The sequence below is a fragment of the Leptonychotes weddellii genome, chromosome 12, assembly GCF_054177405.1.
Source record: "Leptonychotes weddellii isolate Sample4059 chromosome 12, ASM5417740v2, whole genome shotgun sequence".
In the NCBI taxonomy this organism is placed as follows: domain Eukaryota; kingdom Metazoa; phylum Chordata; class Mammalia; order Carnivora; family Phocidae; genus Leptonychotes; species Leptonychotes weddellii.
The window spans coordinates 49,289,370-49,303,271 of record NC_138380.1 but is presented as its reverse complement, the minus strand read 5'-3'; the positions used below and the strand labels follow the sequence as shown (position 1 = coordinate 49,303,271).

Genomic DNA, 13,902 nt, shown 5'->3' with positions numbered 1-13,902 from the left:
CATATTCCTGGTTCAGCACTGTTTTTAGCACAAGAAAGTATGGCTCTGCAGTAGATTATTTATTGAGTTCAGAGCTGTCTTTAAGGTATTGATGCAGAGTGTTCACCCTTGTAAAAACTTATACATGATGGAAATGATTTGGATGAGAGAATAAGATGCTATAGTTGGTGCTAAAAGCATATAGAAGGCTGATATCCAAGCAATCATCCCATATATACCTTTTTCCCAATAGGTCTGCACTTTACACCTCCCCATAATAACCCTACACCACTACCACCATCGCAGCTATAACCACATTCACTCCTAGCCTCTTCTGTATACACCTATGGGTTCTCTTCTGTGACCATTTTTCCTCTTCAGAGCACCCCCAAAGGCTTTTTAACTTAATTTCACCTCCAGTGGAGAAGCAGTCTGGTTTGTTCTGCCCTTGAACCATCCTCCTCTAAGAGCCCTGGGCCCTCTAACCTCACACTGACCTCCTGCTTACTGCATACTACTGACATGCTTCAGGACCACAATGCAGGGATGGTCCCTTACCAAATTATGTTGCATTTGGGGGAGTAGTTGGTGGCAGTGATACGAAAAACCATTGAATACTTTTTTCAATGGGCAACGCTACTTTTACTTTTTTTTCTAGATTTATTTATTTGAGAGAGAGAGAGAGTGAGCGGTGGGAGAGGGAGAGAGAGAATCTCAAGCAGACTCCCTGCTGAGCATGGAGCCCAACACAGGGCTCAGTCTCAAAACCCTGAGATCATGACCTGAGCTGAAATTAAGAGTAAACGCAACCGACTGAGCCGCCCAGGCGTCCCCAACCCCTTTTTTAAATCATGGCCTTCAGACCCTTCAGAAGGCTTAATGACACATATTACTGTGAGCTTGTTTGAAAATGTGTTTTTCTGCCTAAGAAAATTACAGGCTTTTTCTTTTTAAATACTAACTTTGTGCAACCAGAAATGGATACTGGCAGCCAGAGTGCCCACTACTTTATTGAATTATCTATTAGTTACTGTTATCACTTGCAAATCAGATTGTTTCAAATGTTTCAAGACCTGAAGTTCTATTTTCTGGATTTCTTAAGTTAGGCTTGCTGCAAAGTAGTTTTGCTTCACTTATCTTGTTCATGAGGAGGACCTAGGGTCAGTGGATAAAGATTTATGCTACAGTCTACGTGGTTCCACTCTGCTACTGGTTTGGACCCACCATGCCAATGCAGCAGGCTTCCTTTCAGTCCCAGTAGAGGAGGGATGGCAGTAAACACCTTTAGGCCCCTGGGGAAGCAGAGGAAGCCCACACTGACTTTTGGATAAAGCCTGTGAAAGCTCTTTGAAATGTTAAAAGTGGTATGCAAATCTAGGAATAATTATTACTAAGGGAGGGTCAGCTACACCACATCAGTGGAGAACTTTTAAAAAGACCCTTTGCTAATTATGAGGGAAGGGTTTCCATTACAGTTTTATTCTTTGAAGAGACAGAGCTGCTTTGTTGCAGCCCTCATGGGCTTTTCTTTATCATTACTGTTCTTTCTCACTGTGATGCATTCTGTTGATCTTCCTCAGAGGCCCCTTAACATATTTATATTACTTGGAGAACTGAGCAATAAGAAAATTGGTATACTGCATTAAGCTGTGGGCTACTTTATTAAATTAAGCCCAAAGAAGTGGCTATCCAAAGTTAAAGATAGGTTAATTATTACACATTTTGGTGCATCTTTGTCAATTAAATATCTTGCTTTTTATATGTAGAACTAGGGATTTATTCTTTTTTTTCTTCTTTCTTTTCTTTTTTTTTTTAAACCATTTGTAGCAACATTATAATAGTTGAGAACAGAAAGGGAATTTCTGCAAGGGGATTTCCTTGGCTGGAATTTAGCCAGAAGAACAAAGGTAGCATAGAGACTATCTCATTCTAAAAGCATCATGGAACATTTTATAAGCCTGCCTAATCAAGCTCACATTTATTAGACTTGGTGTTAAATTATAGACTACTAATTTATTTTAGGGTAGTGCTTCTCCCCCTTTGATAGATCAGGTCCCCATTGAGAATCTGACTAAAAAAGGGAAAAATAAACCACTGTAACTCCTCAGAAAAATCTACAAATTATACTTGTACACAAAGATTTACATATAATATATATTGAGGGGTTTATAGACACCCTGAAGCCATTCATGAGTCATTATTTTAGGTATAATAAAGGAACAAATGGGTGGTAGTAGCTAATCCTTATAAGAACCCAATGAGATAAGAACACTTATTTTCCTATTTTACATATTTGCACACTGAAGCACAGAGAGGTTGAATAACCGCTAGGCAACAGTGAAGCCAAAACGTGGACCCAGACATTTTTCTTTAGCTCATTCATATAACCACCATGCTATATTGCCCCAAGATTATACATCTGCTAGGGACTTAAACAAAATCTTAATCCAGATCACTCTTCAAAATTAGCCTCTTATTAAAGATAGGAATTACCATATGATCCAGCAATTCCACTTCTGGGTATATACCCAAGAAAATTAAAATAGGAATTCAACAGATCTTTGTATACTAGTATTCACAACAGCATCATTCACAATAGCCAAAAGGTAGAAACAACGCAAATGCTCATTGACAGGTGAATGGATAAACAAAATATATGTATATACAGTGGAATAGTACTCAATCTTAAAAAGGAAGGAAATTCTGACACATGCTACAACATGGGTGACCCTAGAAGATACTGTGCTAACTGAAAGGCAGTTGCAAAAGGGCAAATATCATGTAATTGCATTTACATTAGATACGTAGAATAGTCATGTTCATAGATAGAAAGTAAAATGGAGGTTACCAGGGGCTAAGGGAAGGGGGGGATGGGAAGTTATGGTTTAAAGGGGTATAGAGTTCCAGAAGGAAAAGTCCTGGAGTTAGATAGTGGTGATGGTTGCACAACAATATGAATGTACTTAATGCTACTAAATTGTACACTTTAAAATGGTTGAAACTGGTTAAAATTTCATGTTATGTATATTTGACCACTAAAAAAAATAACAATCTAAGCCTGAATATAAAAGAATAGTGACACAGAAGGAATTGGCCTCTCTGATCCAGGAGGACCCAATCCTTAAAAATGGTTAGAACGGTAAATTTCATGCTATGTATATTTTACCAGAGTTTAAAAAAAACACAAAAACAGGGGCGCCTGGGTGGCTCAATCGTTAAGCGTCTGCCTTCTGCTCAGGTCATGATCCCAGGGTCCTGGGAGCGAGCCCCGCATCGGGCTCCCTGCTTAGCAGGAAGCCTGCTTCTCCCTCTCCCACTCCCCCTGCTCGTGTTCCCTCTCTCGCTGTCTCTCTCTCTCTGTCAAATAAATAAATAAAAAATCTTTAAAAAAAAACAGAAAAACAAAACACTAGGCTTTTTCTAAAACCACATTGCCTCCTTGGGAAAGAAAAAAAACATACCCCAAATTGGGCTCCCATGTCAGCTTATAATAGACTCACTTTTGTCCCCTTAAGCTGCTTATTTTGATCCTATTGTATATATAGCTCATGGGTTTTTTTTTTTCCACAAATGGGTTTAAATCGTTATTACTTAGCAGGACATTTCAGAGTCTTAAAAAAATACAATAAAAAGCCTTAAAAATATAGCAAAATATTTTTCCATGATACAAGTAAGTATCTTGGTGATTTCTGTAAATTTAAATTATTCTTAAGTCTCGTCCTCCCCCACAAGAAAATCTTCTATATAAGATATTAATTTTTCTAGTTGCTACCAAATAAGATACCTCTAATATATTATTTATAGGTCAGTATTCTGGGCTAAATAAGATATAATTCTCTTTGGGGAGAAAGATGAGCTAATTATTGTAGCATTTTCTCTTCTTGCATACCATTTACTTCTTGTTGTAATTTCTCCACAGATATTTGCTTAATAAAGTTAAGTGAAGGAGAAGGGTATTAAATGGCTATGAATAATTTTATTATTATCAATTATTAACTGATGTGTTAACTTATTTAGAAGGGAGAATGGAGATATTTCAGGTTATAAAAAGGAAACATTGTACTATTGAGTACTATTCCATATTCCTAATTAGGTAGTACATGTGGCCTCATCTCATCAAAGAGTTTAGATTTTGAATGTGTTTTACTCTCTAAATAGTCTTAACCTAAGTGTATGTGTGTGTGTGTGTGTGTGCGTGTGTATTCACATGAGTAGATCCCTGCAAACTGAAAAGAAGAGGTTGAGTAGGAGGTGAGTCACTTATTAAATATGGCTTCTAAGGGGCTGATCATTTTGCTCTTTGCCACTCCATTTTACAAAAGAGAAAGCATTTTTGGACAGGTGAAGTGACCTGACACTAATTCTATATTGTTCAGCTTAGAACCAGTGTTGACTCAGAAGAATGGCAAGCCAGTTGGCTTTCAACATCATAATAAGGTAGTTAAGACACCAAAAGTCCTGTGTTTCCATAAAACTACCATAAAGACCTTCTTATAGCAGATGGTCAATTAAAATTCAGTAGCTCAAAGAGATGGAAATTTGTAAAACAGTAACGAGAGGTTTTTTGGACTGTATTCTTGGAGAACTAGGGTACTAGGTTTTCCAAGAGCCTCTTTTTTTTTTTAAAGATTTTGTTTATTTATTAGAGAGAGCCCGCACGCATGAGCAGGGGGAGGGGCAGAGGGAGAAGCAGACTCCCCACTGAGTAGGGAGCCCAACATGGGGCTCCATCCAAGGACCCTGAGATCATGACCTGAGCTGAAGTCAGACATTTAACTGACTTGAGACACCCGGGTGCCCCTCCAGGAGCCTCTTGAGGAGTGGAGGAAGGTAGAGAGATAGGGTGGATGAGCAGGTAGGGCTGTGCACCACCACCCCAAAAATTCAAATGGCAACTAACCATTAATCTGTATCGTTAATTTAAATCTATTAAGCTTCCACATGTGCTTTTATTCGATAAAAGGATTTTGCAGCTTAAAAAAAAGAATTCGAAGACCACAAGATTGTATTGCATCATGGAGTATATGTCATCAGTGAGCCCCAAGTTAACCTGAGCGAACCTGCTAGGAGGTAGTCAGTGGGAACATGCCTTCCATAGGTTTCCCACCCCTTGCTTGCTGTGGGACATGAGAACTCTGTGTTTACAGGCTTCTTCAGAGAGTATATTACCCCTGTTAATTGACCCACCAGTTAAATTCAGGCCCTCTCAAATACTCACAGCTTTACATTGTTCTTTCTTTTCCTCTTGCCCACCTTTATTCAAGGCACATGACCACCACTGGTGAAAAGCTAGCTAGCCTCCTCAGGCCCTTATCTCTGTCCTAGCATTTCCATGACGGTTGTTTTAAAACACCCTCTATTTCAAAGTGCAAGCTAATTACCTGGTGATTTATTGTTGTGCATGGAATTGCAAAGTAATCTAAAAAAAAAAAAATGCCAGCAAAGTGTCAGATAGAGACCTACCTTCCTGTTGACCTTTTTTTGTTAAATACCTAATTGTCTGGCTTTTAGCTTTGTTTAAACTATGAAGGAGAGGAGAAGATACTAGGAAATTGTTTCAAATTGGTACTCTCTAGAAGAACTAATAGCAACAAAGACACTGAAAATCTACCACATCTTCTCTGAGACATCTGAAAAATCAGTGGAATGGATTCCACTACCTCCTTTATTTTTACAGTACTTCTTGTTAAAAAACAAAGCATCAGCTCAAATTTCTTTAACCAGTTTTCTAGGAGGTCTTGACTTCCAAAATTTCTCCTATGTTTTAAGTCTGAAACAATTAGTCAATTAGTGTTGTTTCCTACGGCTAGTACATCAGTTTTAGATCACATTTATGATGATGTAGTGGAGATGTATTTTTGTAGTGCACTTTATAGTACCTTGTGTGTGTAAGATAATTGGAAGCCCATTTTATAGGTTTTTCAGAGCATAGTTTTTTCCCTTTTTATTTTGTAATTTTTTAAAATGACCTCTACTCCCAATGTGGGGACTCAAACTTACAACCCCAAGATCAAGAATCAAACGCTCTACTGACTGAAGCAGTCAGGGACCTCTAGTTTTTTCCCTTTTAAAGTATTAGGCATTTTTGTGATTTGAAAGACTCAGACACTAATCCGTGCTATAATAAACTGTAATATAATATATACCTTAATCAAATATTTAGTTTAGATCATGAACCTGGCAGAGTAAAGGTGGTACAGATGGGTAAATGCAGGACCTTCCAGTTTGCAGGAGCATCAATGCTCACCAAGGCAAAACTACAGAAATGTCATCCCTTACTGTCAGTTTTCAGATGTCAGACAACAGCACGAACTTTTGCAAAATAAGTAAATTTGTTCCATATGTAATGGCTAAGAAGTGAAGAAATATTAGAAGAGAGGTCTACAAAAATGCCTGTGAAGGAAGCCTCCCATGAAGAAAAGGTCTAGAATAATACAACCTGCATCAGGAAACTTCGTAATTCTGATTATGTTATGGGGCTGCACGCCATTCTCAAATCTTAGTCTAACTGCAGTCTCCTAATTGATTTTACAATTTCCTTTTCCCTAGATTCTCCTTAGAGTATCTGTGTTATATGTGCCCTTTTTTATTTTTTAAGTAAATTTCATACATATTAATTTGCTTTGAGAAGTGTTTAATAGTATTGTGAAATCATTAAGCTAATTGGTAACATCTTATAGCCTCATCAATAACGTTTGAGATCTGGTTGCTTTTAGAAAATAACATTTGTCACCTCAAGGGAATGTAATTGAATAAATGAAAGAGATATGGCCAGGAGCCTGGGTGTCTGAGTGTGTTCACCTTTGCACAGGTAGTCCTAATGCATGCCTACTCAACAACCCCATTCTTATGTTCATTCCCCTTTAGGGTGCTGTAGGCCAGTCTCAGGGTCTCCAAGACCCAGAATACAATTAAACTTGAAGTTTGAATGAGAAAAGTGTGATTAGTATAGGCTGAATGTCTTACTTCTAAAAACTAGGCACATCAGACAAATCCAAATTGAGGGACATTCTACAGAGTATCTGGTATTCCTCGGAACTATCAAGTTCATAAAAAATAAGGAATATCTGAGAAATTGTCACAGCCAAGAGGAGCCTGAGGAGACATAATGACTAAATGTAATGTATTGAGAAGGAGATCTGGGAGCAGAAAAAGAATAATAAGTAAAAATTAAGGAAATCTGAATAAAGTATGGAGTTTAGTTAATAATGTATTGCTACTGGTTCATTTGTTGTAACAAATGCACCGTAGAAATGTCAGATGTTGACACTGGGGGATACTGTGTGCAGGGTATATGAATACTCTAGTGTCTTTGCAAATTTTTCCTAAATCTAAAACTATTCTAAAATAAGTTTATTTAAAAAAAAACTAAAGCAGGGGCGCCTGAGTGGCTCAGTCGTTGGGCATCTGCCTTCAGCTTGGGTCATGATCCCAGTGTCCTGGGATTGAGCCCCACATCAGACTCCCTGCTTGGCAGGGAGTCTGCTTCTCCCTCTCTCACTCCCCCTGCTTATGTTCCCTCTTTCGCTGTCTCTCTCTCTCTGTTGGGTGAATGAATAAAATCTTAAATTAATTAATTAGTTAGATCACATTTTTACCAATTTTATTGTACCATTCATTAGGATGTTTCTGTACAGCAAGGCTTAGAATTACCACATACAAGTAAATAGGAAACTGAGGAAAACAAAAAGCAAACAATAAAAACTCTCTTCCCAATTATCTTTCACTTGTTAGTTTAATAAAATGTCTATATATTTGGCAATATGAAAAATAAAGGAAGCACTAAGCATTTTAGTGTTTTGACCTCTTTTCAGCGTACTGTTACACATAAATATAATCTAGAGAAACTCACATATGCTTGTAAGTGCCAATTAACAACATAATTATGTGTATATTATCAGACCTTGCAGCAATTACGAAAAATAAATCTTCCTACCTACAATACAGTTAGTTGTTCCTCAATCCACTTTATCATTACATTTGCATAGCATTCAATAAAATGCCTCAATCCCATTCAGGATTCTTAGAGAACTTCAAGAATGGCCAACTTGGGTGCTATAAATACAGATGCTTCTTTTGTTTGACATTCTTTTTTTTAACAGCTTTTTTTGATATTTAATTGACTTAAACTGCACATACGAGAGTATACAATTAGAAAAGTTTGGGCGTACATGTACCCCTGTGAAACTACCACAGTCAACATAATGAACCAATCTCTCCCCAAATTTTTAAGAGCTTTTTGTAAACACTCCCTCCTAATCCTCCCTCTCCCCACCCAGCCCCACTCTTGTCAACCACTAATTTGTTTACTGCCAGTATAGATTACTATGTATTTTCTAAAACTTTGTGTAAATGGAATCATACATTATGTTTTCTGTCCTGCCTGACTTCTAGCACTCAGCATAATTGTTTTCAGACGTGTTGATGTTGTGAAATGTATCAAGAGTTCCTCTTTACTGGTGAATAGTATTTCATTGTATGAATGTACCACTGTTTGAGCTCATTGGTATTGATGCCCATTAAAGTTATTTAGTTTGTTTGCAGTTTTTGGATATTACATATAAGGTCGCTCTGAACATTCATATGTAAGTCTGTGGACATGCACTTTTATTTCTCTTGGGTAAATATCTAGGATTTAAATGGGTAGACCTTATGGTAGGAGTATGTTTAAATAAATGAACTACCAAATTATTTTCTTTTTACATTCCTATAATATATGAGAGTTACAGCTACTCCACATACTTGCCAACACTTGGGATAACCAGGCATTTTAATGTTAGCCATCAGAATAAATGTGTAGTGGTATTTCATTATTGTTTTAATTTGCATTATCCTGATGACTAATGATGTTGAACATTTTTATGTGCTATTATTTTTATATTTTATCTTGACCATCAGTATCTCTTCTTTGTTAATGTGTGTTCAGATGTTGTGCCCATTTTTTAACTGGGTCATTTGTTTTCTTATCACAGAGTTCTGAGAGTTCTTTATATATTCTTTGTATTTCTGGATACAAGTATTTTTATCAGAAAAAAGATTGGAAAATATTTCTTCCCATCTGAGATTTGTCTTTCTGTTCACTTAAGAGCATCATCCAAAGAACAGAACTTTTTAATTTGGGAAGTTTAATTTATAATTTTTTCTTTTATAAATCAAGCTTTTAGTGCTCTATTTAAGAAACTTTTGCCAAATCCAAGGTCATAAAGATTATTCCCTACATTTTTTTCTAGAAGTATTATAGTTTTAGTTCTTACATTTAGGTTTGGGATCAATTTTGTGTTAATTTCTGTCCACAGTGCCAGATATGGTTTGAAGTTTGTTTTATTGTTGTTTGTTTTGTTTGCATATAGACTTCTAGTTGTTCCAGCACCATTTGCTGAAAAGACTGTCTTTTCTCCACTGAATTGCCTTTGCACCTTTGTGAAAAATTGAATTTTCCATATATGTGTAGGTCTTTTTCTGGACTCTCTGTTCTGTTATATTGATGTATTTGTTTCTTTATGGCTTATTTTCCTCTTTTATATTTAATTGGTTTCTGCTTGGATCTTTATTATTTTCTGTCTTCTGCTTATTTTGAGCTTAACTTGCTCTTTTGTTGTTGTTTTCTTAGGCTGAATCTGAGGTCATTTACTTGAGAATTATTATTTGGTTTCCAAGTACTTGGGGATTTTCCAGAGATCTTTCTGTATTAATTTCTAATATAATTCTGGTGTGGTCAGAGAACATACTTTGCATGACTTGAATCCTTTTAATTTTATTAAGACTTGTTTTATGGCACTGAATATGATCTATCTTGGTAAATATTTTATGTTGACTTGGAAGTAATGTGCATTTTGCTGTTGTTGGGTAGAATGTTCTGTAAACATCAGTTATATTAAGTTGGTTAATAGTATTATTCAAGTCTTCCTTATCCTTACAAATTCTCTATCTACTTTTATAAATTACTGAGAGAGGGGTATTGAATTATTTAATTGTTATTGTAGATTTGTTCTTACAGTTGTATTCATTTTGGTGCCACGCATTTTGGAGCCCTATTATGTGCGTAAACATTCAAGACTGTCATGTTCTTTTGATGAATTGACCCCTTTATCATTATGAAATAAACCTCCTTACTCTGGTTATATTCTTTGCTCTTTATTCTGTTTTATTTTTTAATTTTAATTCCAGTGTAGTTAAAATACTTTGTGGCTCCATACAAATTTAGCATTATTGGTTCTAGTCCTGTGAAAAATCCTGTTGGTATTTTGATAGTGATTGCATTAAATCTGTAGATTACCGGGCACCTGGCTGGCTCAGTTAGTAAAGCATGCGACTCGATCTCAATTCCTAAAGGAACTAGAAAAAGAAGAACAAGCCCATTCTTAAGAATTTTCTTGCCCCCAAAATGGCCCGTGACATAAATGGTCTTATTTGAGGGCCACTTTCTTAGAGCATCACGGTGATATTACAGTGAAGTTTGGGATAGACATGCATTGTACGTTTAGTGTTATAGTAATATTTTATTGTAAATTCTAAATATTACAAGAATTAAATAAAAATTAATTGGAGAACATGTGGATAAAACTTGTTGATAGTTAAACCATTACCTCTTTATATTGGATGGATTCCTCAGACTTGTCAGGAGGGTCTGACTTGATGCTATTCATAGAGCACAGAGGAACTGAGTTGATACTTTTTTCAGTAGACATTGATTCCATCTGTTCATCAGCTTTTTTAATATCCTTAAATGAAGAATTTACATGTTACTATTAGAATAATGTTTTCAAAATTCAAAAGACTTTTATTAAGCATCCCTCTAAAACTGCATTGCCTCTGATACTGAAAGTCTATATTCCTGTGCAGCTCTTACTGAAGTTTTCAGGCTTGATAGGGTTTTTTTTGCATGCATTTTTTCTGATGAGAAATCTACTGTCATTTTTATCTCTGCTCCTTTCTATGTAATGTGTCTTGTTTTTTCCCCCTATGGCTGCTTTTAAGATTTTCCTCTTTATCTCTACTACTAAATAATTTGATTTTGATATACCTTGGAGTAGTTTCCTTCATGTTTCTTGTGTTGAGCTTCTTGGATCTGTGGGATCACAGCTTTCATCAAATGTAGAAACATTTTACCATTGTTTCTTCAAATATTTTTATCCCACCTCAGGGATACCAATTACACGTACATTAGGCAGGTTGATTTTGTCTCACACCTCACTGATATTTTCTTAATATATTTTTTATTCTCTTTTCTCTCTGTGTTTAATTTTGGATAGTGTCAATTGCTGTCTTTGAGTTCACTTGCCTTTTCTTCTGCAATATTTAATCATCATTCCCATCTACGTTTTTTTCATAGACATTGTATTTTTCATACCTAGAAAATTATTATGGTCATTTTTATAGTTTAGATGTCTCTACTTAATTTTTTGGACATATGGAATAGAGCTACCATAATTGTTTTAATGTCCTTGTGTACTAATTCTTACATCTATATTAGTTCTGGGGCAGTTTGATTAATTGATTTTTCTCCTCATTATTGGTTGTATTTTCTTGCTGTTTTGCTTGCCTGGTCGTTTTTTTAATGGATGTCAAAAATAGTGAATTTTTCATTGTTGGGTGCTGGGGTTTTTTTTTTTTTTTGGCTTTGCTTTTAATTTTTGTTAGGCTAGATTAGAGCCATGTTAGGTCTAGAGCAAATTATTCTTTACTGCTGAGGCATGAGTCTTTGTACTCTACTCAATACCTCTACACATTTTGAAGTTTTACAGTCATGCTGTTTAGAACAGGCATTATTTCCTGTCCTCTATGAGTGCTGGGTGTGGTATCCTCTAATCCTTTCAAAGAGCTCTTTTCCAGCCTTGAGTAGTTTCTTCACCATGTTATACTAGGAAACTGTCTACGTAGTGATAAGAAAAAGTCTCCACTATATATTATTAGTTTTGTTTTGTTTTTTTTAGGTGCCTAATAATGTATATAGTGTGTTAACCTCTGTGTAAGAAAGGATGGGCATGTATAATTGCATTTGCTTGTATTTTCAAAAATGAACATTATAACTATTAAAAGCAGTGACCTATGGGAGGGGAAATTAGAAAACCAGGTGAAATAGGGGATGGGGATTAAGGAGTGCACTTGTCAGTGATGAGTACTGGGTAATGTATGGAATTGTTGAATCACTATATTGTACACCTGAAACTAATAAAACCCTGTCTATTTCAAAAAAAAAGAAAGAAAACCAGGTGAGGCAGGACATGCATGGAAGCAAGAATTCTCAATGTCTACTTTTTTATTTATTGTTTTGATTTTTGAACTATGTGAAGGTATTGTCTGTTTTATTTTTTATTTAAAAAAACTTTTTTATTGTGCTCGCTTCAGCAGCACATATACTATAAAAAAAAGATTTTATTAAGTAATTTCTCTGCCCAATGTGGGACTCGAACTCATGATCCCAAGATCAAGGGTCACATGCTGTAGTGACTGAGCCAGCCAGGCACCCCAAGTATTGTCTATTTTTATTTTTTCTTTTATTTATTTATTCATTTATTTATTTATTTATTTTAAATCTTATTCTTGATAGTCCATATTGGGTTGAAAACAAAAGTCTGTCTTTTTTTTAAAATACAATTTACTCTTCATTTTTTGAGGCACTGCTTTGGTATTATCCTTTTCCAAATTATTCACTTTTTAATTTTTTATAAAATTTAGAAACCACCCATCTTTTAAATCATACATAATAAACTATCAGAGGGTATATTTATAAATATTGTTTAAATGAAGTATATGTTATAGAATCAAAAATAGCTCTTTTGGTATGTATGCCGAGTATTACAAGATCACTCTTAAAGATCAGTAATTCTCATCATTATCCGCATTTCAACAGAAGGAGTTTAAATAGGTATACTTCATTCATGTGTGGAACTGTTACAAAGATATACACTTGCCAAATGAAGGCCTGTCTTTAGTGCTGGTACAAGATACAGGAAAAGAAAATTTGCAGGGTATGGGAAGCAGTCAATGCAAAGGGCTTTAGTCACATTAACAGGAACACATCATGTCACAGAGATGCAGCAGAGTTTGTGAACTTAGAGCATTCAAAGGACCTGAGCTGTGTTGCAGCATTGCCACCTACCCACTATATGAACTAGCATCCATTACTTAATTTCTGTGAGCCTCAATTTTCCTGTCTCTCAGAAACCTACCTTCCCAGACAGCTGATAGGACTGTGTGAGCAAAACCAAACAGAGGAATGTTATAGAACCTTTTACACTCTTAACACTCTTTAAAAGGTTTTCAAAAGTAAGAATTATTTTTGCCATCAGTAATTAATAATTAATTTTATGGCCTCCCTACTTCTTTTTTAAAGATAACAAAACTACGACCCTGGGTGGGTCAGTCGGTTAAGCATCTGCCTTCGGCTCAGGTGACAATCTCAGGGTCCTGAGATAGAGCCCCGCATTGGGCTCTCTGCTCAGCAGGGAGTCTGCTTCTTCCTCTCCCTCTGTGTTCTCTCTCTCTCTTTGTCTCTCTTGCTCTCTCTCAAATTAAATAAATAAATAAATAAGTAAATCTTTTTTTAAAAAAAGATAAAATCAATGTGAGTCACCTGAAATTAAAATTATACACACACATATATAATTTAATATATGTATTTAATATTTAACATGATTATATTCGGTTGTCTTAAGGAGTAAAAAGACCAAAAAAAGTAGCAAAAATAATTCAAAATATCATGCCTATATTTATTCATTACAGCATCAATCATTTTTACCTTGATCATTTATAATCTCTTAGCTCTCAAAAACATGATAAGATTGACCTCTAGGGGAAAAAATAGAATCTAAGGGTTGAGAAAGACCTTGAAAGTCCTGTATCCATATGTAGATACAGAGTGTTGGGTAGTTTATAAAGGACAAATATCATTTATATAAACAATTCCCCCATTCTGAAACC

General features: G+C 35.5%; 1 protein-coding gene across 1 annotated transcript in view; it reads left to right on the top strand.

The window, feature by feature from the left end:
* The window catches only part of ABCB5 (ATP binding cassette subfamily B member 5), a 118,882-nt gene that overhangs the window by 36,384 nt on the left and 68,596 nt on the right, over positions 1–13,902 (top strand). The window lies entirely within an intron of this gene.